The 25024-nt window shown below is 39.2% G+C and overlaps 1 protein-coding gene across 5 annotated transcripts in view; it reads right to left on the bottom strand.

Moving 5' to 3' along the window:
- Positions 1-25024, bottom strand: part of ENOX1 (ecto-NOX disulfide-thiol exchanger 1) — a 361330-nt gene that overhangs the window by 225280 nt on the left and 111026 nt on the right. The window lies entirely within an intron of this gene.

Raw genomic sequence — 25024 nt, 5'->3', positions numbered from 1 at the left:
GCCTAGGGGACCTCAACTAAATTAGTTGTTAGCCTTTCCACATCAATTATTCCATGAGTTTTTGAACTTGGAAAACTTCTACAGACAGATCGATATAAACCTCTGGTCTCTCAGAATTAAGATTAAAAGATTCAAAAAAGCTTTAGATAGATATGTCTTACTGGAGGAAGTCCAAGGGGCCACAAAGATGATTAAGGGACTGGAGCATCTTTGGTATGAGGAGAGGCTGAAAGAGGTGGGACTATTCTACCTGGACAAGAGAAAGCTCTTATCCATGTGGATATATACCTGAGGCAGGTAAAGAAAATGGAGCCAGGCTCTTCTCAGTGATACCCGGGAACAGGACAAGAGGCAGTGAGCACAGCCTGAAGTGCAGGGAATTCTATCTCAACATAAAAACAAACAAAAAACAACAAGCCCACACTTCTTTACTGTTAGGGTCATTGAACACTGACATGGTTGCCTAGAGAAGCTGTGGCATCTCCATCCTTGGAGATATTCAAAACCTGATGGGACACAGCCCTGAGAAACCTTTTCTGGTTAACCCTGCTTTGAGGAGAAGGGCTGGACCCGATGTCTCCAGAGGTGCTTACCTTAAACCTTCCTGTGTTTTTTATATATTAGACAACATGACTGTGAAGATTCTATGTTTATAACAAATTTTGAAATAGGAATATATAAGACCTCATGTTTTCTGTGTCTAGCATGAACTCTTATAGGAAATTTCTTAGCTCTTTTCTGACTTGCTTCACCCCCTTTCCCAGACACTTTTATGGCCAAGAGAGAACTAATGCACCCCCAAATTATGTGTCAGTTCCTGTGATCCTACAAAAATTCCTTCATTTTTCCCCTTCTCCAGAAAGTAGTGTGAGGCTGAGCCTGGGAAGGCTGACATCTGGACTCCAGAGAGATTTCCCATCAGCAGGATTCCCAGAGATGTGGACAACATAATAACAGAAAAACTTTCACGGTCCACTTCTTCCCTTCACAGTCACGTAGCTTCCTGCCTCCCCCTCGCTGCTGCAGCAAGTGCTCACACAGAAAAACAGCATTCGGAGAGGAATGTAAGTTTAAGTAAACATATAGCTGCAAATTCAAGGTCAGGAGAGTGTTCGCAGCCACCTCTCCATCCTCTCCCACAAAGTGCTTCATGCACCAGGAAAAATCAGGGCAAGATTGCACATGCCTGAGTGAGTAGATTATGATAGGAAATGCTGGCTTATCTTCTGCTTTACAGCAACACACATTACAAATTGTCTGGCAGCTACTCACTCATTCACTCTCTCTGTAAATAACTATTCAATAAAATCTGATAGAACCGTGCGAGGCACCAAAGCCTCCCTGTGATTTCCTCCATGCAACCGCCAGGCTGGAAAATCAGTGAGTCTCAAGGGCAAACTGCACGTGTAGGTGGGGAGAGGAGAGACTGGTGGGTCCTCCTGAAGAAGTGCTGTTTTGGTCAAGTCAAATTTGTCTGCTTGCTTGATGTACGTTATTATTATTCGTTATTATTATTATGTCCCCTTAGGTGACTGGTTTGTCTGTGTTGCTGACACAGAGACCAGTTCTGCATCTCCAGGACTGACAAGAGGTCAGGGCTGCACAGCAGGAAGGATGTGTGGCTTTCTCTCCCCAAACCTTGGCTCCACTCCAGACCTGCCAGAGCATCTCTCCCAATCCCTGGGAATGCTGGCGCCCCAGAGATGGCGAGAGAAACCTGTGTCTGTTTGCTGCTCTCAGACAGAGCAGTCATTTGTCCCAAAGCCCAGAGCCTTGGGCAATCTCTGGTGTATTTGCTTGTATTAGAGAATGTGTTAATTATGGTAATAATGCAACTAATATGGCTTAGAGAAGCAAGTCTCAAATGGTGCTTACGATTTCCTGCTTTTCCTTTGTATGCTGCCTAAACAAGCAGTTGATTAGAAATCAGCAGAAATTTAGGTATTTATGTATTTAATTTTTGTTAAGTGGCCATTTACATTTCATGTGTCTGCAATTTTTTCTCTCTTGCACAGATCAATTTTCTCTACCTGGAAAAGGGGAATAAGGTAATTTGACACCTGCAATTTTCTGTGTTTACTGCAGCTTTTCAGATTGTGTCATAATTATACATATTTTCTAATTATGAAATCAAAATTTGGAAGAAGGCCTCTTATGATAGGGTAGAAAAACAACTGGATGTCCTAAGTTGTCTTTATGTCACTCTTAGAAACAATAATAGAGTTGTTCCCTCCGTCCTAAATCACTATTCTGTGCTGTTGACCCAAAGGTGACATCTACTGTCTTTCCTGCCCATGAACCTCACCTTCAAGAAACAATTTTTTTGTCAATTTTTTTCTCACTTTTCCACTCTCATCTACTTTTCAACATAGCCAGAGGAGGAGACAGAAGACAGTTATTACAGTTATTGCAGTGAGAAAGCAATTGTGTCTGTAGTCACTGGGAGCAAACACAAAGCCCCACCACACTCAACAAAGCAGGATTAAGAACAGATCTTGTCCTGGAAAATTAAGCATTGCCATCATGGTCTCTTATGCTTCCTTGTCTGAGTGAGGGACTTCGAAAGCATGCTCTTGACACAATGTTTCTTGGTGGTTGAAAGGGTAAGGACTGACAAGGAACTACAGTAGTTTAGAATTAATGTCCACGCAGTTCCAGGGTGTGAAGAGATGCTAAGAATGAGAAAAAGAGCAATTCAGACTCTCAGGAAAGGATAACTCCCTCAGCAGAACAATATATTTCTTAACCACTGACATCCATTGACCTCCTTCCTTTTAGCCTATAAATCTTGCCAACTATCCTGACCCATAGAGACCTTTGATGGAAATACAGTAATTTAATTCAGACGTAATCCATTCTTTAATGATAGAGCATGCAGAAAAAGCTTACATGGGCTTCCCCATACATGTAATTAGTAGATCAGAAGAATAAAACAATTAATTTCTCTCTGACCAGTTCAAGGAGATAAATGTTTGTTTAATCCAAATTAAAATGTTCCTTCCTTTTTTTTTTTTCTAATTTTGTTCCTTCTTCCAGCCCAAACAATGGCACGTGATTACAGCTGAGCAAGAAGCAGTATTTGTATCCCACAAATGCTAATTAAAAGAAAACCAAAAGAAACTGTAGTGGGGTGAAATTACTGATTTCAGTTGTTGAAGACTTTTGTGAGGAAGCAGTAACAACTACCCCTGCCACAATAACAGCAGGTAGTCTTGAGCTTTGGGAACTCAAGGGAAAACATGGCAAAATAAGCGCTGAAGTCTGCAACCTGCCATTTGCCATCACACATCTCCAGTGAGCACCTCAGCGCAAATCAGCCAGGGTTCCCAGTACAGGCATTTAATTGCAGGTTGTGAGCAGAAAAGTCCATCCTGGATTAGACAGATCTTTTCATGGTAGAAATTGCATGACAACTGCTGTGTTTTTCTATGTGCTTTTCTTTGTCTCTGAGGTGAACATCCTTTTCTACCAAATGCAGAGGTGAATACAGCTCCATGCTGGCCAAGAGAACCAGGCAGCTCTAATTATGTGGCACAGTTCAAAACCCTTCCCTTCACTGGACAGCACTGATTGGGATGCAGAGACAGTGTCCTTCTGGAGCCTGGTGAATCTATGTTACAACTGAAGACAACGAGGATTTTCTCTGATGAGAAACTCATTCCTGCACACTGGCTAGTTCTAAAAGTGACCTCTAAATGCTAAGAGATAAAACAATGTCTTTGGGAGCTACAGTCTCTTCACCTCACATGAATCTTAAATTTGTTCTTCTTGCAGGAAAAAGAACAAAAAAGATTCAAAAAATAAAAATAAAAAAATAAATCCATGTTGGTAATTTAAAGTATCTTGCAGGAATCTGTGCCACACATTCCTGGGACTTTGGAATTGGTGAGAATGAACAGGGAAGGAATGAGATTGAAAATGATTTTAAAGGCAGTACATTGTTTAAAAACATTAGCATGAAGCACGTGTGAATGCAAAACAGCTCAGACCAAGCTGCACATGAAAAGTGAAATACAAAGAAATATCTTCTAGCCATTTTGGGCAGCAGTTGACAGGTAAGATTTCCTGTAAAAGGGATGACAACATTGACCTTTAGAAAATTATCACCAGATAGCAGAGAAAAGCTTTCCTCTGTTTTTCCTGGGGGACGATGAGCTGCACACAGACAGGATGCCAAAACAAGACAAAAACCTGGAGGTATTTTTAAGTGTGCTGGGGAGCTACATACACCCTGAGATGATCAGCTCTGAAATAAAGCTCTAGGAATACAGGAGTAACATGCTCATGAAATGTACTGATTATTACAAACACCAGCACTCTCTGCAGAGCCCTGCCTACAGAAAGGGCTCCATTAATTCATGTTAATGGAGTCGCCTCTCTCCAAAGGTGATTTTCGGGCAGACTGACAAATTAAAGGGGAGATTTGTCCCCTGACACCGGAAACCTTTGGCTGCCTGCACACACAAAAAGCAGGAGAGAAGCATCCTAAAATTACAACCAGTAGCAACCTCTTGTAACAATAAGCAGGCAGGCATACAGATTTCAGGAGAAATTATATTAATTACTTGTACATATTCTGCTTTACAGATGAATTAATGTTTCCCTTTTATGCTTTCCATAGCTCTAGCAATCCTCATGGCCGTTAAAACACAGACACAAAACATCACCCGAACATCCCATGTCAGCAGAGAATGACAAAGTCTCATCTCAGGCAGGGATGGCACAAAGGACTTCTGACACCAGACTACCTGACTACTGAAAGGAAAGAAGTTCTGAAAAGTATTCTCATTTATCTTCTTTGCTCCTTTTCTTTGCAGGTATCTTAACGAGTAAGAATTCTTTTTTTTTTTTTTTTTTTCCTCCTTTTGACGAGAGGCTTGTCTAAACCTGCCCTTTACAGAAGCATGGCAGAAACTAGTTGCTATGTGCGCTGGTACCAGTGACCCCTTGTGGAAGCAGATTATCTTCTCTTGGTTCATAAATCTACCTGTCAACCCTACCTGGAGAGCAGACAACTCATCAGTATGGATTACTGAAACCACTTGCTGGAGAAATAAAGCTACAGCAAGATAGATTAAAAAATAAAACAAAGATCCCCCTTGGGATGTGACAATTCCTTTACCCCAGGCATACAAAAAAAATACAACCTTGAAATGGGGAAAAGTGATCTGCAGAACCAGATACTGAGAAGAGAAATGCAGGAAAATGGCAAAGGAGCTTCAGCGACAATGCTTGATCCAATCTGGTTCAGAGCACAGGTTTACTTTATGGCTCATATTTATCACAGCCAACAATGCTGAAACTGTACATTTCAAGGTTGCATCTATATTTCAATTTATAAATTCCTGTGGTTAGGGGATTTAAAATTCTGCCATAAAATCTTGGCCAATGTGACCACGGGCCAAGGGCACTTTTCTCCTGTTAATGCAATAACAAAACATTTTGCTTATGGCATTGGTGACTTATAGGTGGATTCAAAAAACAACTCAGGAAAAAAAATTAATCATGGAGTGGTTTCCAATGTAATCTACAAATTTGAAACTGTTTGTCCAAATGCTTGTTAGTAAAAAACAATTTTGATTCATGCTATGGTGCAGTAACTAGCAACAGAAGTTATTTAAATAGGTTAAAAGCACATTTATTGTAGCACTTTTTCCTGTTCCTGCACACCAAGTTTTTGAAATTCCAGTTCGTAATGCATAGCTCTGTAGTCCTCTAATGGAGAAATTCATCTAGCCCTGCTCAGCAAGAAGGACAATGGCCAATTAAAGAAACAACTCTTCAGGAAGGACAAAAGATTTATGAAGAAAAAGGATGGTCTGGGTATGCAGTCTGGGCACATCCAGCTGACCCTTTCTGTCCATCTAAGATAGTCGTTATTTTCCCAGCAGTATATGTGCAGATACATAAAAATGAAATTTTTAGTGTATTAATTAACCAAGAATGGCTAAATATATAGCTCCAGGGCTGCATGTGCTAACTCAGCACAAATCCAAAGCCTTTCATAGGCCTGTTAACTTACCTCAGCCAACGTTACAGCCTGTACAACTACAGACAATCTCAAATTTCCTGACCTTTTCAGTCTGTGTGATAATGTTAACATAAACTTACAGGAACTGTCATTTCTCTTTCTGAAAACCCTTTTTCTCTTTAGATTGCAGGATCCTGAATCACAGGGAAAAGAAGGCAGATTTCTCAATTGCCTATAAGAAAATGACACCTGAGGCCAGCCTGATGTATGCAGGGACATCTACTATATCTGAAGGGAAGCATTTGGTTCCAGGGGCTGATAAATTACAAGTTTGGCTTAATAAAATTAAAGCATTGGTTTTTACCTATATTCTTCTTCTTAAATTTCAGGAAAGAAAGGAAGAAAAAGGAAGGAAAAGGAAGGAAGGGAGGCTTAGAAAATTATTCCCTTTAAAAGGATTCTCTTTAATAAATGTTAGTAATAAATAGTTCTCCCCATCTATGGCGTCATTGTCAGGAGCTTCAGGAGCTTCTTAAAACCAACAGACTCATGCCTGCATTTAGTTTGTATGGTGGACAATAATAATTTTACCTCATTTTACAGAACTGAAATACACTGAAATGTTATGCTGCTTGCAAGGAAACATGTCGAAACCACAAACTGAAAAATGCAACTAAATGCTGCTGAGCTCCACCAACTCATGCTTACATGTTATCACTATCTCCACAAAAGTGTTAAAAACACCTACTCCTAGATGATAATCTTAAATGATTGGTGATCATGCAGGGAGAGGAGACATAAATAGACCTCACTAGAAAAAGTTAAGGTAAGAATTAGTTGTGCATTGGTGGCCATGGTACCAGCCCATTGTGTATTCTTGCTCCAGAGCAAAAATAAACTAAAATATTTCAGTTTCACTGAGGAATCAGCTACCCCATATTACTTTACAGAGTTTTACATGAACTCATTTCATTTATGGGGGGTAAAGGTACACATGTCGTATCTTACCCTTTAAACATGTTTGTAGAAATATGTTCAGCAATAGTAACTGTTTGCCACTATACCGATGTAAATGCAGTCCTGTAGGTTGTTTCTTTAAATATATATATATTAAATAATAATAATAATAAAAAAAATCATTGGAACAGCTCCCTTAGCATAATTTTATCAGCTTAATTCAATCCCATTTTTAAACTATTGACCTTAAATTCAGATCAACCCCAAAATAAAAGGCATCTGACAGAGATGTTTGTACTGCATTTCACAAAGAGGAAAGAACATATAAGCCAACAATGGCAAAACTGAGCTCAACAGGATGTCCTTGCTTTGAAAATTTCATCCCTAATGTACATTGATGCACTTTTATCTACAGTCATCTTTTTTAAGGGATTCAATCTTAAAAAACCTTCCTCTTACAAGCATCCTGACTAGTTCATTGGAAAAGCCCATGAATATAAAGATATCTTATGAGCAGAGGCTGGAAGATAGGGCATTTATATATTATGAGCTCGGTCTGTAAACACAGCAGTAGACATCTGATTTACCTCAGCTCCTACACTAATACTAGCCAAATAACACAACCAGATAAGTGAGGGGAATGATACTTACACACCAGTTTATCTCAGATTTTCTCCTGCTAAGACCTAGTCTGGACAGCTTGCCTCACACCTAGCTGCAACTTGCACAAGGAACCACCCTGTGATGTGAACAGGACAGCTTGTGAATGAAGGCACAGCACCATCCGAGCAAGGCTATCAGCAATCAGCTCCACCTGGGAGCACTGAGCATCCTTCCTGAGAGCCACCATGTCAGAGATTAGGGCCAGCGAGTAATGCATTAAAGCCAGCACCGGCAGCCCTCCGGCCAAATGTACTATGCCCTGCCTAAAAGCCTTCATGGCTGCCTAAGACCATTTAAAATAAAAGAAGTAAGCATAATAAGCACTTTTTCCTTTACAAGGGAAAGCAAGTAATCTCTCCAGGTCAATTCTGAATGACTGAGAACAATCTCATTTTACCTGAACGCAAGCAGCACCTCCAGACTTCCCCGTAGTTCTCTCCCCATTACTTACAGCATATAAAAAGGGCAATTTAACTGAATGAATTTATATTTGGGGCTTTTTTCAGCACTGTTTCCAGAAAATAGCAGATGTTGGTTAATGATCTTTAGACATTAGATCATAAACCACACTCATTTCGAACACTGCAATCTCAGTGATTATTTGTATATCATTAAGCAAAATCCTCAGAGCAAGCTCAGTATATTTCCTTATTGTTTAATTTAAATACAAGAATATCAGATGACTTTTTATTTCGTATTTTCCAGTTCACAGGATATTGACAGGTTCTTCCTTTCTCTTCGTTCTCTCTTTTCAGCTAAGCAATATGTAAGCACAGTGTCATTACCAAGTGCAACATTTCTTCAGATTCACACCACCCGACACAAGGCAGGTGACATCTGCCCTCACTGAGACACTGGACAAGCATTAAAACAGAATCTTACAATCTTCCTTCTTCACAGAGCCACACAGTGCACTGGTCCCCATGAGTTGAATTATCTCCTTTAAACTCCAGAAATAGAATCCGATTGTTTATATGGAAGCAAAGATAGATGAGTCAGAGTAAAACTGGTACAGGTGCACCTGAGGGAGGCTGGCCACAGCATGACAGCACGTCGGGCTCACTTGGGGATGCCCACCAGCTATCCATCTTCCCACACTTGCCTGCACACAACTCTTCACAGCTGGGCTTGGGCTCGTGGGGAGAAACTTGGGCAGTCAGCAGGGAGATGCAGCAGGCTCATGCAGACCCCCCAGCCAGCATGAGCAGGGAAGCAGAACTGCCTCTCAGGGTAGAAATGTCTGGTCAAACCACTGCTGGTTTACTCTATTTAGTAACATAAGTGCTGTCTGTCTGTTCATATGCATAGGATGTATGTATATGCAATGTGTAATAGAGATAGAAATCTTACATGCCTGCATATCTGTCTGCATATGTCTCTATACGGATAGATATCTGTTCTTGCTAACACATAATAACACTACGTGCTAAATACTACAATACATCTATTAACACACATAAAGTAAGATTCTATCTCACAACATTAACACGTTCAGTTTTATCTAACTATCTGTTGGAAACATTGTCTAGGCTTCTGATTCATTAGAATCACACTTAAAAAAAATTAATTACATAATATATGCTGAGAGATGCCTAGATATGTGGCAGATAAATTAGTTTCATTTGAACACATGTAGTGTATGAAAGAAAGTAATTCAATAAACGCTGCGGCTCTCATTCTGCAAAAGCATATGTGAGTCCCAGGGAGTTCAGTAGTAATAACTCAAATTATTCATGGGCAAAAGTGTTTGCAGATCAAGGCTATATATACGATTTGGTTGTTACATTATGTTAATTTTGGATCTACTATTTCACCATAAAATCTGACAAGGCAGAGTCATTTATGAGACATAAATACAGAGAATTGAATTATAGAGAGTTCTCTACATACATAACAATATCAATTATTAATTAACATTCGAAGATGAAGATCTTGCCTTACAGGAATCATTTCAGGGCATCTATTGACAACACTGACCATAGAGTAGGCTCCTTTCTGTTTGTTCTCTATTGGCCTCCATGATAGAAACCCAACACCCCAGGAAGAGTTTTGCCCTGGGTAGCATGTGCCACACAACCCAATCATTTGCAGTTTTTTCCACCACATTCACATTGGTCTTCTTTCCCCCTTTTCAAAGATTGCTCTGATCCCTTCTTCCCACAGGTCCTTGGTAGATAGTTGGAACAAGGCAAGCCCACGCATCACATAGGCCTGTTTAAAGAAGATATTATCTCATCACCTGACTGCTACTGCCATTCAAGTAGAGATTTACTTTTCTGTCTACCAGGTCCTGTGCTTTTGTAGTTAGCGGAGCTCTGCTGGCATTAATGGAGCCATAAAGATTTACATCTGTGAGGGCCCATCTCATACACTCGTGGACCTCTGCCCAGCTCTCTTAGATACTCTACAAAAAAATGGGATCCAATCTAAGCACATTATCCAGGCTTCCTCAGCAGCCTCTTTTCCCCTTTGGGGACTTCTAGAAGGTGCTTGTTCTCCTGTAACACATCATCATGGGTTCCTTTGACTGAAATGTGGACACCTCCCTCTGAGCTGGTCACTCCTAGCACCTTTCAGTGTTAACAGTGAGAAACATTTTTAGGGTACAATCTGATTTATTTTGCATGTCTGTTCAGAGCTGAGATGATTCCTGCCCTAGAAAAGCCTGTTTCTCTCCATGCAGGATGACTAGCTCTCATGTGGTTGACAAAAGTCATCTCACTATTGTGACAGTTTCATTAGCAACAGTGCTTACTCTGAGCAAAATAAAGCACAAGTACCAAGTGTTAACTACAAATAAATTTTGAACAAACTAATACTTGTAAAATTAAAGATAAATATCTTAATAAAAGTCAGAATTCTTACTTTCTTCCTCTTTCCTTTCTGGACAGTTTTGGGAGCTCATGTTGTTACACATGAGCATAGACATTTCTAGACAGAACCCAAACTTGCTCTGTATCTTGTCTTCAAAAATCTTCACTAGAGGAAGTTTTTCAGAGGAATTCCTCTGCCCTCCCACCCCCACCACCAAAAAAAATAAATAAATAAAAAATCCATGATTATTGATAATCTTCATGCAGACTTCCTGACCCCTAAATAATTTGTATTTTTAAATTTAAGCAAATTTGCTGAAACCATAAAGCATAAAGCTTAATATTACTCTACTAAGTTGTTTTTATTAACTGTTATAAAGCAGGAACTGTGTGGAAAAATATAAAGCAGGAATGTGTGGAAACCTCAACCTTATTTGAATCTAAATAGTTAAAGTACTGACAAAGCAACACTTTGAGGCATGGAGGTCCCCAGTCTTAAGGAGAATTTCCTTTAAATTAACATTAAATAAATGATTTAGGTTTGCCATACCCCATTGTGAGAAACTGTACTGAATTAGAAGAAGGTAAATAAAGACAGGATGAAGTAAGGGACACTGTTTTCTTTAGTGCTGCATCCACAACGTTAAGTAGCCCTTAGGAGATACAGGTGATCTGGTCTGCAGTTGGTCAGGGATCCCCACTCACTTTTGGCTGCATTTTGGTGAACTAAACTGTGTTCCTTAAAAGTCTTGTCCTGTATTTTTCATGCAGCTGTCCTTTATTCCCTTTTAGCTTTTGTGGCTACCATAGGAATAATGCACTTTTTAAGGTGGATAATAAAAACTACAAAAGGAACCAGCTCCAGATGAGTTACAAAATTGATGTTTTCACCATCACCTTATAGGCATTAACATCAGAAAGCTTTCCCAAGAAAGAAGGGGTTAGGATAGACAAAGAACACAGTGGAAATTACCAATAAAATGTAAACATAAATGCCACTAATAAATCACAGGTACAGCATATAACTCTACATACTAATTCCCCAAAAGACAGTCCTAATCAATAATACATACATAACTCCACCAAATTTGCTAATTTGTTTTTGACCAGTATAGAACCACTCCCTAATTTCCAAGTGCTGTCCAATGGCTCTTTGTATTATGTAAAGCATGTGATTTGGACATGTTGACTTCTCTAATTAGTCTATAAATACTTGACTTTTACCCACTGTTTTGGTAAGTGTGATAATTGCTGGGGAAAGGCCAAAACATTTATGGTCAATCAGATGATGAGAAAAGGAATATGGCCCTTTCAGTAAGTAAAATGTAAGGCATTATGTGGCAAGGCAGAAGCTATTAGCAGGATCAATATTTCTCCTAGTACCTTAATAAATCATTATATCAAAGAACAGTTGCAGGATGAAGAAAACCTCATTCTACCAACGAGGATGCTTCCAAATCAGCAAATAAAACATCATTTAAATTACAAAGACCTAATTGGTGTACAAAGGCAAATGGCAAGCATAGAATACAGCCCTGTGATGCTAGGCATGTAAGCGTTTTGAATCATTAGTGAAGGAAGAAAAGGAGAAAGACAAAGAAACAGCTACACTAAGAGCTACACAGGCATAATTTGCAAATTGTAAATATGCATGAGCCCACCACACTGTAACTGACTGATGACACCACATTTGGTGTAGATATCACAGGTGGTTGAACCAGAGGAGCACCTGGAATATAGGATGGCCTTTGGTACCTTTACTATCATACTGAAAAGAATCTAATTGCTGTTATTTGCAATGAGGTTTCTTCCTCCTCTTCTCTTTAGCTAGCTGTAGGGTTATAAGAATAAGCTAATATTTGTAAAAAATAAGAGTGAGGGAATGGAAATATTCTACAGGCTGTTTTGAAGCAGGGAAACATATTCTCAGCAGACACTGCATATCACTGCTTACTCAATACATCTGTAATCACACATAGCTATAAGGCTCTCTTGGCCACAAGACAGAGAAAGAAACTCTAAGTGGATCTAATTGGAGTTCTGTCCAAGTAAAGAGGAACCATGACCATGTACATGTCCTACACAGTAGGTAACCCTCCCAGGGTACATCTATGGCTGTGAGAAGAAGATAAGGGATGGAAAATGATTTCATCTGGTGTAGCCAACCTACTTGTTGCTATGGAGCATAGTAGCGTTCCGCTACCATTTTCAGAAATACCTACTCACAGCATCTTTGATTTATTGTGTTACCTCTCAATCTAATAGAGAAATGATGAAACCTATGAGGGACAGAGTCACTAGAGTAATAACTTGATGAGTTCACACTAGGGGCAAAATGTAATCTACTGTTGCAACCAGTATTCTGGTTTATTCTTTTGTGTGACTACTATGGATTTAGCTCTTTACTGTAGAGTTATTATAGAAAAGCACATGCTTCTTGGTTATTTATTCACTACTCGTGATCTCTGTCACAGCCTTGGAAGCTTGTTCCTAATTTATTCAGAGGCAAAAATTTCTTTCTGGATGTCAAAGTGGGTACTCTGTGGTTCTTCAGTTCATATTTCATACACTCCTAATTTCATACAGCTGACACTTTAGAAGGTCAACTGTCATCTGGCTGGAAAGCTGACACCTCGACAAAGTAAACAATGCCTGCAAAGGAGGGAAGAAGGAGCATCCTGTTGCTATGTGATAGCTCTTCTCCCCACTCTCAGACAGCAGAGATGCTACTCGCCTGTCAAAATTCCCTGCTAAGGCAGAATTTTGGCCATATGGCAATTGACCTTAAGAGGTGCTGGCCATATGCGTTTCCACCATATGTCTGGATCTTTGAATTAAATGCATACACAGAAATGAACAATGTCCAAATGTTTCATGCTCTGAACTCTCTATATGGATGTATTTATTTTCTCAAACTGTAATTTATTCCAAAAAGTAAAGCAGATCAGCCTCTCCATAAGTTACGCCTTGAATCAGTTTGTTGGCTGGTCCTTCTGTTGTAGAAAACACATCAATCCTGCTTTACAGAGCATAACATGCCAACTTCAGCAGTAAAGAAACCTGTAGTTTATATACTTAACTGCCTGTAGGCCTCCCAAGGGTTCTTCCTATTTTCCTGTAGAGATTATGCATTCTTCCCCTCATCTGATACCCACTAGCACATATCAACATATCTCTGCTACTATCCCCGATCTAGTTTAAAAAGCAATTGAAAATACCCTTTTTTGCCTGAATCCCAAAGTATTACTTTTGCTTGGCATATATCAGCTTTGTAGACTGTAAACCAGTTGGGACAGGGACTACTCCTATTTGTTTATGTGTTTAATGGCCTAAAGGCATTATCGACTTTATTAGTCAAATTATAAGCAGCAGATGGGATCATTGTGAGCATGACCCAAACTTTAGTGATCATGTTCAGCGTGATCACAGGGGGAAGGCTAATAGAGGAAGTGCGCCCTTTCAGTTCTATTATCATAAACATCTTTTATTTCAGTGTGGTAAAAAGATGCACTGACTCTTCAAACAAATAACCAAGAGCTATTGGGATGCTAGTAAATAGATTCAGCAAAGACTCAGGATTTTCTTATTCTAGTCAGCCTGAACGATTAATTAACAACCTCCTTGTTTGTCATTAATTTTGGTTGCCATAGTAGCCTCTTTAAATGGTTTCTAACAAACAAGGAAGATTTATCTTTCTTACACTCAATTGATCAAAAACAAATGATTTCACATTCATTTTTGTTTCACTATGACAGTAAAGCATAGTGAATCATTACAATAGGGCCTTCTGAGAAGGATAAAGTGTCAGTTTAAAACCATAGACATCTTAAAAAGCAGACCCAGGGATTAAAAGGGAAGGGCCACTTGTATGCAAACAAAAATACTGGCTCCAAAAGGAATTTTAAAAAATGACAACAATCAATAAATAATACATATTAAAGAGGTTCCGGATATTTTTTTTACTCCAATTAATCCAATTTTGCTAGGATATAAATACTTCCACGCAGTGTATTTTTGCTCAGAATTCACAGCTGGTGAGACATGAAGGAGGAAAAACATCATAAAAGAATTTCCCAGCGAAGAGAGTTAAAATGAATTACTTGAAACAGAGGAATTTTTCATCCACTTCAGGTTGCTTGGATCATAAAGAGAACAGCAGCCCACAAGGGAGATGGGAGGGGGAGGCACATGCTTGCAAACTAAATGCAGAAGTTCTGGGCATCATGTGCTAAGGTTTTCGACATGTTTAGAGAACTACGGGCTGCAACCTGCAAATTGGATCAATATGTTTCTTGCCTGATAAATTCCAGGAGAGAGATAACAGGCCCATTATTGGAAAAGATTGTTGTTGCCTTTCTTCTAGAGGACAAGGTGACAGATTCTCTTAAAGCAGTGACTGCTCTTCGCTTCCTCACAAAACCATGCTTTGAAGATCAGTCATTCCAAACATTGCTTTATCTATACTGTGTCTCAGTTGGAAGGGGGAGCAGGGAAGACCTAGAGTATGGCAGTATAGCCAAATTACTCAGATTTCCTTGATTAGGAAGCTAATAACAAACCCAGGTACAAAAAGCTGTAGACACATTTGTCACCTCACTCCACCAAGAAAAACAAAATAAACATGAAGGTAATGGGACTTGTGCTCCTTGTTGTATTGGTCATTTCCTACAGACATATCCAAATGCCCTTGAAGATTTTCTTGTGCTATCGATACTTAAGTCATTGACTTAGCTACAGATCAAAGCACATTTAGACCTTACTGGGATCAAATGGTTTTGTTCTTTTCCCCACACTTGAAAGAGCTGAATGGCAGTATTTGGCCATTTCCCTTACTGACTAAGGAATCTGAACACCAAAGTGCTTGGGAGATCACACAACCATGAAAACCATGCTGCCACAAATAGAGAGTGACATTAGGAACGTGCAAAAGTCTTGATTTTTAAGTAAAATTGTTTCTCACAGTTTACACATTTACTTTCTTTTTTTCGGCTTTGTGCTGACAGTACAGTTTCTCTCTTGGGACAGGGTCTGTAAGCTAGAAAATGAGATAAAACGTGTAGAAATAAGGGGAGTAGGGAGCAGGAATTTGCCTCGCTAACAGCACTGCATTGAGGGATACAAGGCCTTTGATGTTGCTGGGCAGACCAGGGACTTGTTTCTGACATATTCCCCCTTCCACCACTTCCGCTCAGCAGCCTCTGTTCAAGCATGTGCCTGGCCATGCTCCAAAATGGGGTAATTTAATAAATAAATAAAATTAAATTGAAAAAAAAAAAAAAAGGCTTGGATCCAATTTAGAAGGAATCTGTTAGACTACTAAGCACAGCTGAAGGAAGGGTAATCTCTGGTGGTGAGTGTGAAAATGAGAGCTTGAAGGCAATATGCTCTGAGATCAGATATGTATAGGATTTTGATATTCGAAGGAGTGTCAAAATTTTGATACTCAAAGGAGTATCAAAATGCAGTCTAAGAGAAAAAGCAGGTATGATTTTCATTCTTAGTAGTTATTTTCAACTGAATCTGTTTCTGTCTCTCTGTTAAACCTCTGGTGGCAGAGCTGGGGCAGTAGCAGGGGATGTTTAAAAATTTGAACCCACTTTCAACCTGTGAAAACACATGGGATATAAGAAGGAGCTAGGAAAGTGAGGTGAGAGTTTTAAGGGACATGGGGCATTAATCCATTAAAAGAGTCTTCTCCACTGCTTACAGAGCTGTTTGTTTCTAGGGGTCTGTTGTGCATGACTGTGCTTTTCCTGAGCAAATGCAGGATTTTTTTGCTTAAGGTTGGAGACAACTGGAAGCCACATATATTTTCTATCGGTGCTGAGGCCAAGTTAACTGCACTGAGTCAGAGCTAATAAACACTGCGAATCATGGCAATCTATCGGTTTGTATTCAGCATCATTCTAGCTGTGGTACACAGCTTCTGGTTGGCTTGGAAATTGGGCCAAGATAACTCCTATCCACCAGTAGAGAGCTGTGTAGACATAACCCTTATCTGAAGGTCTATGGACTCTCATTGACAGCTTGAGTCCTAGTGAACTGAGTATAAGCTAGTAATTTCAGACTTTGAGGGAAATTTTGCAGAAAGAAATACAGAAGGAGGACTAGAGGAGAAAGGAATGGACTCTGGACCCACGCCATAGACTGCTGAGTTACAGCTCCCTACTGGGAGTGCCAAGCAAAAACTTTGTAGCCTGAGCATATGCATGGAAGACCTGAGATTGCAGATCAAAATTTTTTGTTTAGACTCCATAGTCTGAAGATCATTACTACTCATTCAGTACTTAGACTGTCAGCAGTCCAGTGAATGGTCAGCACATACAGTGAAATATCTTCATAGAAGCAAACAAAATACTGCCAAAAAACACACTCGCATGTTTTTCTGTTATAACTTAAAGTTATAACTTAAGTTTTTTCTGTTATAACTTAAGTTTTTCTGTTATAACTTAAAGACCTTAAAATAGCATGTTGCATTGGGCAATCAAACACTGACTTTTTCCAAAGGCCTGCCTGATGGCACTGCAAGCTTTCTGTTGGCTGTATGGCTCTCAAAAGGCACTTTCCAACTGAAATATAAATGCATTTGAACCTACAGAAAGAAACTACATTGAAAAACAGAGGTGGCAAAATCAAAGATGCATTAACAGAGGAAGGAAGGATTAGAAGACTGACCATTAGAAAATCTGGAGGCAAAGGTCTCTAGCACTGAAGGGATATGCTCCTAGTGGGGTTATAGAAAGATCAGAGGTTCAGAATGCTCAGACAACTGTGAATGTAGAGTTCATTGGGCTTAGATAATGCATGTGATTGATTTCACTCAGATGTGACTGACAGGAGAACCTGACAGCAACTGGTCTGCAGAACTTTGGCCAGGATTTCTGAGAGTGCTGAACAGGAAATATATATACTTATATATGTTTGACAGTGATTCCAGACTTCATGGCTCAAGATGCTTTGTCTTTAACCTGGTACTCTGTAATCATCTTCTTTCTCTTCTCCCCTTTTTTCTTTAGCAGCCCTAAAGGCTGCATGAAGAGGGAAGAATGAAATATAAGGGCACTTTGGATGTTTTCAGTGGAGTGAAAGAAACTGAGAAAAATGCGATTAACTACATAAGTGAATTGGTGGCCTTCAAACATTAAAAGAAGTACATTTTGAAGAAATTAAGTTTCCTTTGAGAAAACCACATGACTTGTCAATTTTATGAACAAGTTGCCATGTTTCAGATTCAGCCCTCTCCTGGATTTAACATATAACCTTTCCTTTCAAGATCTCTGGTCCCTCTGAATTTTTTTTTCCTTATTCTCGTTGGTGCTAGTTCCTAGTTATTAATTAGATCAACTCAATTTTCCACTAAGAATGTAAGAATAGTGACATCTGTGTTATCTGACAAGTACTGCCATAACTGTCTTCAATTGCTCTTGTAAATCTAGTGCCTCTGTGGAATCCCATGCTATGAAAATCGTATGCTGTCTTTCGAAGTCCTTTCTCTAGTCTGTGTAACATTGCAGTGTACTTTTGGTAGACAGAGGTAAAATTGGAAAACCTTCATAAGAAAAATATTAAGTTCTATAGTAAGAATACCACTATTAGCAATAGCAAGAAGAAAGAGTTGGTTTGCTTACCGGTGGGAGGAAGAGCTATTTGAAAAATCAGCTATGATCAGAAAGACAGCACAGTTAACACTGGAGACAAAAGAGTAGAAATTCAGGTTATAGTAGGGAAAAGAAGATTAGAGAGCACCGAAATACATTAACACTTTTCAGATTGCCTGGGCCTTAAGAATTTCACATGAGAATATGTATATAACTGGCTGAAGAAATCTAGAACTGTTGATAACTATCTCTGAGAGGGGAGGAAACAGTCAACTCAGCAAACACCAAATGGGAAATAACCAAACAGGTTTAGTCTTGCTAAGAAGGATCTGAGGTTATCCAGCAGATCTCAGGCTTAACCAGAGTCACTGTCATGTATTTATGAATGTCACATTAGAAATACAGAGAAGAGTGTTATCTACAAGACACATGGGAGAATTCTGCTTCACTTTTAAAAAGACTTCAATCACAACCTTAGGTCCCGGGTTGGAAGCCACATTTTAAGTAGAACATGACCAATTGACACTGAGTTACTCCACAAAACATGGCAAAAATTGAAGGAGCAAAATGTTGTTTAATATAAAGAAGACAAGACCTGTAGGAAACATAACAAAAGACTGAAAATAGTCAAGGTGGCTACAAAGAAAAGATAATAATGGGAATAAACATTTCTTGTTCATTGTAGATAGGACAGAAGCAACTTACAGGTCAAGAAATAATAAAAAAAGTTTCCTAATTGTAAGAAAAATTAGGCCTTGGAATGACATGTCCAGAGTAGAGGTACAATGCTGGCCATCAGTGGAGGCCCTGAGAAACAGCCCATAGCCATAGCTCAAAAGAATCCATAGCTCTGCTGGGAAGAGCATCGGTACAGCTGATGTAGTTGTAGCATCCTCAAGCTATTTGCTAATTTTCTACAGTTTGAGGAAAAACTGTGTCTAGTTAGCTGGAGATTTTTTTTTTATTTTTTATTTTTTTAAGTTTTAAGATATATGGGGAAATAGAATGCTTTACCCTTTTCTTGGTTAATTTTTAATAATGTTCTGAAAGCTCAAAGTTAAAGAGTGCTTTGACCCAAGATTTTCTTTCATCTTTTTACTTTCATTTTTGCTGTTTGAGCAAACTGCCTGGTATTGCTTTCCTCTGATTCTTATAAAGCCTCTTGAACACAATATTCAGTGGTCTTTTTGTTTCTGAAATGTGGGATCGATGACATTAAGTAGGAACACATTATTTCCTGAGCGGTTGCCTACAGCCATTATTGGATCATTTCTTCTATAGAGTCAACCAACTCATATTAATGCTGATGTGGATTGCTTTAAGTTTTGCTTCTTGTTTTTCACTTGTGGCATCTAATAATCCATTTCTCTGCATTCCCTCTTCTTTGATGCAATGGTTGACTCTAGAAATCTGAGTCCATCTGGAGCATTATATCTTAGGACTTTCAGACCCGAAGTGTTGTGTATGATATGCATTAGCCTAAAAAGAAAGCTGAAACTTTCTTATCAAATTCAAGGCTTTGCCTTACTGTTATTTATGATATTGATTGAACTTTGCTGGATTTTGAGTTCTGAAGATAAACAGAAATTTTTCCTGAATTAACATGATGTCAGAGTTTTTATGAGGCTGGAAAGAAGGAGATGAATAATCATCACAGGCAGCTTCTAATGACAATAGCATTGCAAATATATTAATTGCAAGATCAAGCTCACCAACATTCTCCCTCATGTGCACAAATACAAAAAAATACTTGTAATGTTTACTGTTTGAACAGGTAGCCTTTCCACATATTTTAGCTAAAAAGCAAGAGGGAAAGGACATAAAAATGCTAGCATTGTGTTGGGCTGGGGTGGGAAAAAAAAAAAAATAATAAAAATTAAAAAAAAATGTAACTGTTCATTTCAGCTGGCCACCTTAACAATTTTAACTGTTCATTTGGCCACCTTAACACTTTTATATATATATACATATATATACATTTACATATATATATATATATAACAAGCTCTGCAGGTCACACTGCTGTTTCTGGAGACTTGGACTGTAGCAGTGACAGTGGATTTTTCCTTCTCTCAACTGGAGAAGATGTTTTAACTTCCTTTCAGAAGTGAAACCAATTCATATCTTTCCATCTAAGGTAACAGACTCTCACTGGAGTTGGAGCTTATGACTTTTATCTTGCTGTGACACCTGCTTTGGTCAAGGGGATTAGTGATTACTTCTCCTGGAAGGTGTCAATACTGATGGTGTTTGGCTGAGCAGCTGTCCTCCCTCTTCTATTATTATTATTCATGACGTGTGATTGATTCTTCTGAGGACACTAGTGATAGAAAACTTAGCAGTTCTTTGCCTTCTGTCTTTTAAAGGGACCTGAATGGACAATTACTGTTTCTGAAATGTGCTATGGCCACCATTTTGCCTCATCTATTGTTCAAATATCTCTGTGCAGCCAAAATGTGGGCAATGAAAAGGTGCAAGTTGTGTAGTTATCCATATGCTGAGAGCTATCAGTTCCACGCTTATTGTCTCTCAAACAATGTCATTCATTACCTAGTATCATACTGAGAAAAGAGAGAAGACATTGGCAGGGATTCCACCTAGACAAAACTGAGGTAAGATACGGATTGGAGTCATTTTAAGTCAGGGTACATCTCCATCATTAGTTATCAAGCTTCTAAATGTTGAGCTTATTTTACATAATCTGTATCCATTTAGCAGTCATACTGACAATATTCATCTTAACATTGGCGCCTGAGTCAAGAAGTTGCAGTACCCAGAGGGTTGCAGACACACAGGAGGAAGAAATAAATCCTTAAAAAGTTTTTGAATTGGGACCTATAGGTTCTGCAATTGCTTATTCTGAAAAACAAACAGAAAAATTAACTCCAATATACAGGCATTCTCTCAGTACTCAGCAGACTACTTACTATAAAGAAAGTGTTCAACTTTTCCCTCTCTTCACAAGAAATAGAACACCAAATGGGTTACAGTGGAGTAAAGAAATCATAATTTGGATTTTAGGAATGCCCTCTAAGTGTAGTGTAGTTCTGGAGGAGACTGCATAGGGTGGCACTGAAATTTTCTTGATGGGAAGATTTTTATATTTTTAAAGAATACATGTAGATTAGGCAAACATCTCTCAGTTTATCTAGACATCTTGCTGGCAAGCCAGGCAACTGAGCCAAATGATTTTCAATGTCCATAGGACATCCTTGACTGCTAGCATAAAAGATCACCCTTCTTTTTACATCATGCTACAGGAGTTAAGATCAGCAACGATCATTACCTAATCGCCACTTGGAAACAAGATGATGGGCATGGGGGTGTGACATGTAATGAGACTTACTCCTTAGGGTAGTTTGTAGGAATCTCTCCACCATTTACTGTCCTTCTGGGATGCAGCTGTGATTAAACAACAGGGAGGTATTTCAGGATGCTTCTGGGCTGTTCCTCTAACAGAGGAAGCACTTGCCACCATTCCTAAAAACTCATTGGAAGCAACTTGAAACATAAATAAAATAAATAAATAAATAAATAAATAAATAAATAAAAATAATAATAAAAAAAAAAAAAAGTGGAAGATCTATTTGTTCTCTAGGTTGGTTGGTTTGTTTTCCAGGAATCCATATGAAATGCAGAAAGCCTGCTCTGGCCACAGCTCTTACTCAGGTGAACAAATTGTCATTTTATTTTTTTCTAACCGCCACTTGCTCCTTATCTTGCTATAGGCAACAAAAAAGAACAAAGTTGGATAGTCACAGACGCTCTGAATCATCATTCAAAAAGCAAAGTATATAATTGCATTTAAATCAGCTTGTACATACACCCCAAGATTTGAACACATTAATCTTTATAAACTCACAGTCTTGTTTTAATTTCTGTTCTAATAAAATTCAACTGTCCCTTCATGACAGCTTTGAGAGATTTACTTTCCCCATCCTCTTCATTTTATTCTGCCACATTTTCTCTGAGCATCTAGCTTATAGATTTTCTCCAGCTAACAGGCTACTTGGCTTCCACCTGTTCAATAATTCAAATGCACGCATCAAATGCACATATGGCATATTTACAGGTAGCAACATCCCCTTTTCTTTCTCCCTTTTCATAGCCAGGCAATTCACCAAAATAAGGTGCACAGAGATAACACATGCCTGCTTCCCTCCATGGTTCTGGCTTGTGCATCAGCCTCTCCTGCTCCCTCCCTACAGACCTCCACACCATTGTCCTTGCAGCCTTGGGTGGAAGAGATGACCCTTGAGCAAAGCCTGGTGGCATCGAGGGCTTGGCCTCCCTGGCAGCATGGCTTTAAGGCAGGCATGAATATCTCATACAGTGGCAGCAGGGCTCTCCAGGTGCACGTGCAGCGCTGGTAGGGAGATCAAAGGTATGGTTGCCATGCTTACATGCTCGCATGGAAAAGTGCTCTCCCTAGGCTCTTCCCCTCCTTTCTCCCCGCCCCCTCCATGACATTTGCCAGCTTGCTATTCTCATAGTTGTGAAAATAACCTGAAGAAGCAGCAAAACAACAGTGTGGCACTCGGTGCACACATACCCCATTGAGAGTCAGCCCCAGCTGACCACAGCTCCAGGGGGCTGTGACACGAGGACAGAGCCGAGGAGCACAGCCCAGGAGATGGGGATTTTCCATCCCACATGGCAGCCCATTTCCTTTCCATGCTCTGAACTGTTTTCATTATCTTTGTTTTTCTCTCTTTCCCCTAAAACCAAGACATGTTTTTCATCACTGGGGTGTCGGGGCAAAGATTTGAGGAGACCCTGAGAGGCCTTGGGTGAAATGTATCATTTAGGGACCCCAGCGAGTAAATCTAAGAAACTCCAGCAATAAATGAATGAAATTCCAACAAAGCAAGGATAAGTAACAACGATGTAGGGGAAAAGGAGGCTTATCTGGAGAATGTATGAGGGATCATAGGCAGGAAATAAAAGAAAGTTTAAGAAAACAAGAACTGTACAAGAAGAGAAGAAAATTATGAGGAAAAAAAAAAAAAAAAAAAAAAAACATAAAATTTGCAGTGGATGACATGGGTAAGGGGAAAAAGCTGACCAGGATTAAAGGAATTATTTGGCTAGACCAGTATCCTGTTTTCCTTCAATGGCAAGACCAGATGCTACAGAGAAGTGGTACAATAGATAGCTACACAGCTGCAGAAGCAGCTTCACTCAGACCCCAGGGGGAGGACAGGTGAGCTCACCCTTCAGCCAGGCAACTGCCGTGTAATTGCTCTCTGACTGTGCAATATGAAAAATGTATTTGCAATGGAAATCTTACTGATGTAAATATCTATTTATTGCACAGGTTAAATGCAACACCTTTTGATAATATCTTGGGGCAATAGTTTCCAGGGAGAAATTATACCTTGTATCTCCTTTTCAGTAGCAATGTCTTGCCTTTCAATTTAATTGGTTTTCCATTGCTTCTGAATTATAATAAAGGTATAGCATGGTAGTATACCATGTTTCATGCCATGTAGTACATATATAATCTAATATGTACATATATCAAATTAATAACTTATTTTTCCTCTTTCTAAATGACACAATGGCAATTTGTATGTATATCTCAAAGCCATTATTTTTCAGGAATCAGACTTGTGACTAAGGAAACTTCTAAAATGTGTTTTAGACAAACTTGCCTAAACCATCTTTGCAGAGCAGCTGTTGACTGCATTTGTATCAAATTCATCAGGTCCAAACACGCTTTACTTTGGCAAACTTAGCAGGAGCTCTTGGAAGTTTTTGGTGAGCCGTGATTCAAACAGCACTCATAGACAAGCCTGGAAAGGAAGATTTTATAAAGCTGTTGCTGCTAGTAAAGGATTTACTACTCAAATGCCAACATGAGCAACAAGTTTTCTCCCTTTATCCTAAGCGCCTTTCAGTGCTTGTACTTTTTTTCTCCCACCGTCCCCACAGAAAAACACAAATTTTGCCCTAAGGGACAACATCATTAAAGAAAGAAACAGTGCATTCATAAAGCTTTAGAAGGACACAGATCATTCAAATGCTGTGCAATTACTCTGAAAAGCTACTTATTTTTGAGCACAGAGCTTTCACTCAACAGAGGCCTGAGGCATCACGATCTGATCTGTATCTGCAGCATCTCAACTAGCCTGATCTAGGGCTTTTGCTCATTACAGAAGCTGTAGCCATGTGTGAGGCTTACATCTAGGTTCAAATAGTTTGTAAAGCATTTTGGAGCTGGAGTTGCATTAAAGTGTATTACGAACTGATAATAATTTCTGATAATGAATTAAGGGTAGTTTTGGATACCTGTCTTACCCTAAATCCACCTGAGTTTGTTTTTGTTTAAGGTTTACAAGCCACTTCCCCTACAGAATTCATACACACTAATGGAACGCTAAGTGACTGAGCAGAGGCAACAAGAAAAGCAATTATACCCACAATGCTGTTAGGTAAACGAAGTGAACGAAATAGAGCATACTCAAGCACGACCGTTTTTGAAGATTATTTAGAGCCAGGTACAACTCTCATAAGCCATTAGAGTGCTCTGATAGCAACTTTTCTACCTAGATGGAAGTTTTTTTCCCATTGGTTTCTCTGACCAAATTTCTATAAAAATGCTGTTCCGTACTACCTTTGAAAGCAGTAAGAAATCAAATTTTTCTCTGTTACATACCTGCATAGAAAAACATATTGAAATGCAGGGGAGTGCTTTCTACCCTCTAAATCATTGTGATCGTGGCCCACTATGCTTATAACACTATCATTCTGGCTGACAAGGACATCAGCTGGAGCCTCTTCAGCATCCCTTGTCATGTTGACACTACAGGAGTCAAGCTATTATTACTATGCTCTTTTTACAGCTTCTTAAATATCAACTTTTTTTTTTTTTCTTAAATATGTATTTTCTTAAACTTTCCCTGACCCTCTCCTCCTGATCTAAAAGCTCCAGCAATTCTGCTAACCCTTTGCTGACTGTGCCTCCAGAAATATCTACAGCAATAGCTGTGGGACAACTACTCTCATATTAGCAACCTGGG

The sequence above is a fragment of the Aythya ferina genome, assembly GCF_964211825.1.
Source record: "Aythya ferina genome assembly, chromosome: 1".
NCBI lineage: Eukaryota > Metazoa > Chordata > Aves > Anseriformes > Anatidae > Aythya > Aythya ferina.
This window is presented reverse-complemented; position numbering and strand designations above follow the sequence as displayed.